Consider the following 6,000-nt stretch of genomic DNA (forward strand, 5'->3'; position numbering starts at 1 on the left):
TTTTCAATTTTTGGTTATAAAAATAATATTGCTGATATGTAAGAAAGTAATTTTCACCTTTCTATGAAAATAATATTTAAAATCTGTCCCTAAATAATATAAAGTCTCATGAAAGGTTAGATACATAATTACCAATGGAATGATTCAGTTCTCATATCCTCTACCACTGAAAACATTTTCCGTGCCTGAACAAATGTAAGGAATTACATGAATGCCTTATGGCATATATAATCATTAACACCCTATTGAAATGGGACATTATAAACCATTCCTACAGTTTAAATGTATATTAAATCATTCAAATAATTGTGAGCTAATGGTAATATTCACTTATATTATTAATAAAAGTAAGTCAGAAGTATGGAAACTCCCTGGTTCATGAGCCAAAACCTACCTTCTGATAACTTTAATATAGCTTATGAACCCACTGCCTGAAGGCAATATATTCAGAAGTTGCTAAAATGAAATATAGTTTTAAATGGCTTTAATGGAAAATCTTTTTAAAAAAAGACTCCAGGGCAGGTATGTCTTTGTAAGAAAGAACAGTTCAGGAATATCTGTCTGTGAGCTGTGTCTCAATGTATTTTTATTCAGGTTGCAGTGTCTTTCTGTCTTGGTACATTTCTGTTTATGAAATTTTCTTTAGATATTAGTTTATTACCAAAAGTGCCTACTGTAGGTAAGTCCCACTCTTATGCCTCTAATGCTCATAGGTATGTTTATATAAATGAGGGAGAATAGTGAATCATTTGCATGTCTAACAGATATGTCTCTATTCCTTTGTCTACATTTATCTGTCTGTCTTTCTGAGTGAAACTATTTTTATTCATCAGTAAACTTATACCCTGTCACATTTTTAAAGAAGATTAGAGGCAGGTGCATTTTTAATGCAGTTTTCTCAGCAGCCTCTACTTTTACATCTTTGTCTTTATCACTTTCCTCTTTTCCTGCATTTCAGTATACAGTAACCCCATATTCAGTCATCAGTTCTTCTTTGTTCTCTCTTCATTCAAAACTTTGTCTCATTATTCATCACAGATGGGTTTCCACATAGGCTTAGTATCAATTCTGCCATCTGTTTCCCAAAATGTGACTATCCTTTTAGTGACTGCAGGGTACTTTAGCACCCCCGGTGAGTCTCAAATATATCACAACTGAGCTTTGCAGAAGTATACTTCTTAAGCTTCAGCTCACAGCCCTGTTCCCTAAGCTATCTGAAGATCTATTGCTGAAGTCACAGAATAAGTCTATTCCTAACACAAAGCTGTCAGTAGTGGTGGTGGCTTATGAGTCATGACCACACATATGGCTGTTTAATGAGTACAGGGAAAAAATGGGCTATCATCACAGGTACTGGCTGGTTTTCTTTTAACTTTGCTTAAAACTGGCACCTGCCGTTAGTACTAATTGAGATGGTAAATGAATACAGGAGTTGAGGGCTGATTTGAATGTCTTATTCAACCCTGGAATACAACTATCCTATAAATATTGGAATATGAGGCAAATTAATTTTCTAATAATACATTATAAAGAAAAGAATGTAAGGAGCTGGTAAGATAGATCAGTGGGTAAAGGCACTTTTGCAAAAGTCTGGAAACTTGAGTTTGATTCCTGAAACTCAAGCAAAGATGGAAGAAGAGCTCTGGCTTTACAACAAAGTTGTTTTCTGAGACCTCCACACACCTGCTGACACACAGTCATGCACACACACACATACACACACACACACACACACATACACACACACTTATACTAATAAGTTAATTTCAGAAGAACAAAAAGAGTTCAGGTAAAAAGTTCAGATTTCTCAAAACTTATACTCTATAGAAAGATAATTTCTGAAGAGAAAGAACATTTTTTAATTGTTTTCAATGTTTTATTCTTTGAAAGTTTCCCACATCTATATAATGAATTGTAGTCATTTCACCCTCCTTCTCCTCTCTCATCCCTTCCCTCTTCTGCTCGAACACTTCTTCCCAGCAAGTGCCCTTCCTACTTTCATGTCTTCTTTCTGCCTGTTATGCACTGTGTTTAATTAGAGTTTCTTGTTCAAGCATAGGTGGCAGTGCATTCACTACAGTGAGGGTTACACCACCAAAGAACATGACAGCCCCTTCTCCCAGCAACCGTAGACTGCCAGCACACCATGAGCGAGGAGATAGCTAATATTTTTAAAGACACCTTGGGATTCAGTCTCCTACTCCTGTTGAATTACTATCATTTATGGATAGCATTATAAAATAGATTAAATTTTAAGACACGTCTTTCATGGACAAGTGGATTCTAAATCTCTTTAATTGTGCTTGACCTCAGTAACAAGCTTAAACAATAAAATGCAGTAGAAATAAAGAGATGAGATTTCTAAGGCTAAAATGTATAGTCTTCACTTCCTGCTGGCTTTTTTAGGAACATTGTTCTTGAAAGCCCTGGGGTACTCTGCTGCCTAGTTTTGGTCAACTTAGAGTCACTTGGGAAGAGAGAACTTCAACTGAGGAATTTCCTCCATAAGACTGGCCTGTAGTCATGTCTGTGAGGCATTTTCTTGACTGCTAATTGATGAAGGTAGGCCTAGCCCACTGTGGGCAATGATATCCCTAAGCAAATGGACCTGTGCTGTATAAGAAAGGTAGCTGAGCAAGCCAGGGAAGCAAACCAGTAAACCATATTCCTCCATGGCCTCTGCTCCTGCCTTGAGTTCCTACCCTGACTTCCCTCAGTGATAGATTCTGACCTAAATGTTGTAAGATGAAATAAACCCGTCCTCCCTCTCAAGTTGTTTCTAGTTAGGGTGCTTCATCACAGTAACAGAAAAGCAACTAAAACAGGTACCACAGAAGAATTTAGCTGCCTGATACCACAGTGTTAAATATGCCACCTGAAGGTGCTCTGGAAAGTCATTCCAAAGGAGCCTTGCTTTCTAGTCTACCTTGATAGGTACCAGAGGTACAAATGAAACCACACTATACCCTGTAGTCCAGCTGATCTGTGATTGAATGTTAATGAATGATCTCTGTAAATCAATACACAAAGGATAGAAAATAGATAATAATCCACTATCTACACCAACATATTTTATATTTGTGACACTTTTTGAAATAAATATCATTTTATTTTAAATATTTAGAAAATGTTCATTAATTCAGTCACATTCCAAGCTTTTTAATACTTTTTTCAGTTTGTTCATATACAAAGTAATGAGTTTCATTATGGCACTTTGATAAAAAAAAATTGCCATCATCCATTGCTTTTATTAACCCTCCCTCATCCCTTACACTATCCTTTTCTCCTCCTGGTCCCCTTCCTCAACCCAAGTAGACCCCCCCCCAGTCTGCTTTCATGTCACACACATTCCATTGCCTCCCTTGTTTACCCATTCTTCATTCCCTTAGGCTTCCCCCTCCCTTCTAGAAGCCCTCCTTTCTTTGAAATCATGATATTTGCAAATAAATAGATGGAACTGGAGACCATTCATATTCTATGAAATAAGCCAGAAACAGAAATAAACAGTCTTATCTCATATTCAGGATCTAGATTTAAATTTAAATATGGATGTGTACAGATGAGTGTGTATGAACACATACACTCATATGCGTGGGTGTGGGTTTGTAGGGCATGGAAGAAGAAACGAATGAAAACCATCACACCACTAAAACATTTAAAAGAATAAATTCGTTTCCAAGGGTGGCTGACAATTATTGGCTTTGGAACAAAGAAGAATAAAAGAAGTAAGAGTTTTTTCTTTAAAAAAAAAACAGAAAAGGACAAAAAAAGAGAGGGAACTTAGAATACTTTTCAACATTTAGCTCTACGAAAGCTTTTGCTTCTATTGGACTATTCAAGAGCTACATTTAGCTTAACTGCCTCTTTAGTACTGTGCCTTTTAGGATGAATTTTTGTTGTTTTGTCCTATTTATTCACTTGGTTCCTTCTATTCATCAAATTAAAATTCTGTATTTCAGGCACAATTTTAGAAAACAAATTGCTGTACTGAGTTTCATAGTCAGCAAACAATAAATGCTTATTGATTAACTGAGCCTTCAACACAAGATCTCATTCAGTAAATCCTTCTCCCCTTGCCTGTGTTTCAAAAGCAAAACACAGGACTGTGGTAATTGAGAGCAGAAGGCTTCTGCCCTGTTTCACTACAGGAGTGTGCTCCCTGTTACTGAACTGGTAGGTAATCAAGGAAACAGTCCCCTAGAGATAACTTTTCAAATACAGCTTAATTTTTCTAATACCTAATGGCAGGATGAAAAATAACTGGAGCTCACAGCCACAACACAGCACTTTCCACTGCATGTATGTCTTGACATCTAGTAAAGACCAGTGGAAAGCCTGTGCTTTATCTCTAGGAATGCACATATTTTATTGTGAAAAATACCCCTTCCCAGTCAAGACCTCTGATTCTCAGCACATACTCATGAGCATGCACATAGGAAGGGCATGTCATGTTTATTTTGTATGGTTCCACTACAGGGCGTAGCTTTTACACAGGCAGTTAATAGCAACCCTTGTATTGTGCAAGCCATGCTTTCTCCTCCAGATTCTTTCTCCAGTTTTTCCAACCCACCCCACACTTTTCTACCTATCCCTTTACATAACCTTTAGACACAAGTTAATGGTTCTCAATTTGGCTCAGAGAAACAGTTTTCATTTTATGTTCTGGCAGATCCTGGCTATTTGGAATGAACTGGAATAGTTTGTCTTATTTGGAGGTCTGATAGGAAAGGCAGTGTAAATATTCTGGGAAATGTAACTTTCAGTAAAAATAAGTCCAGTTAACACTTACTTAGTATTCAGTGGTAGTAGGGGGAATTCCAGACCAGCTTTCTTTTAAACTAAGCTAACTGAAGTTGAGAAATCCATGATTTCCTTTCATACTCTATGCAGCTTGCCCTTGTAAGAAACATTAAATATTAGTCTTTTCTTTCAAACTCTGTAAGTTTGGTTTATGACAAGGGATTATAATCCATCCCCATACCTGTAAATATTTTGTTTAGGAAGAGGCATTGGTGTATTTCTGGCCTGGGATGGCTGAGCCCTTCCCGCTCTTTGGCAAGCTCTCCCCTTAATTTACACCAATTTTTTCAAACTAGCCATCCAGAAAGGACTACGAAGTCAGACCCCAGACAGTGAGGGAAAGAGACAGTAATCTTTTGTTAGAGGTAAAAGCCCATCAAATTTCTAGTACTGGTGTGCTGGTTTATCTGAATGATGATACAACACACCCTTTTGCAAAGCAAAACCTGCCTGGCAGAGTTGCTTCCATTTTGTCTACAAGTTCTTGATGCGGTATTGATATGGTCCTTGGACCTCAGATTTTATTTCTAATCCCTCAACTAAAATTATCTACAAAGGTCAAACATGTGGAGACACATTTTCCCAAAACAAAAGATGAAAGCAATGTTTCCTATTTTGTTAGTATTATATAAACATCATCTAAAATTATCTGCATTTCTTAGCTGCTTTTCTACCTATGATTGGAGTAAGCAAGAAAGACAAGTTATCAAATATCCTCATTATTCAGGTCATAGATTAAAGAAATATACGTAGCTACTACTGAAGTAATGAACATTAATCCTGGTTGTTTGATACCAAAACGAAATTACAGGAACAACTAAACATGTTTTAGATTGAGACCACCCCACCAACATCAACTAGTTGACTTGTAGAGAATCAGAAATTCCTGGAACTCTAAACTCTATCTTCAAGTGTATGAGAAGATTGCTAGCTGACCGTGGTGATGCACACTAATAATCTCAGCACTTGAGAGGTGGAGGCAGGAGGATTAGGAGTTCAAGGCCATCCTTGGCTAAACAACTAGTCTGAGACCATTCTAGGCTATAGGAGACACTGTCTTCAAAATACCAATATAGATAGATAGATGATAGATAGACAGATGATAGATGATAGATAGATAGATAGACAGATAGATGATAGATAGAGATAGATGATAGATAGATAGATAGATAGATAGACGATAGATGATTGATAGATAGA

Source organism: Nannospalax galili, unplaced genomic scaffold, assembly GCF_000622305.1.
Source record: "Nannospalax galili isolate Female #2095 unplaced genomic scaffold, S.galili_v1.0 scaffold227, whole genome shotgun sequence".
Classification (NCBI taxonomy): Eukaryota; Metazoa; Chordata; class Mammalia; order Rodentia; family Spalacidae; genus Nannospalax; species Nannospalax galili.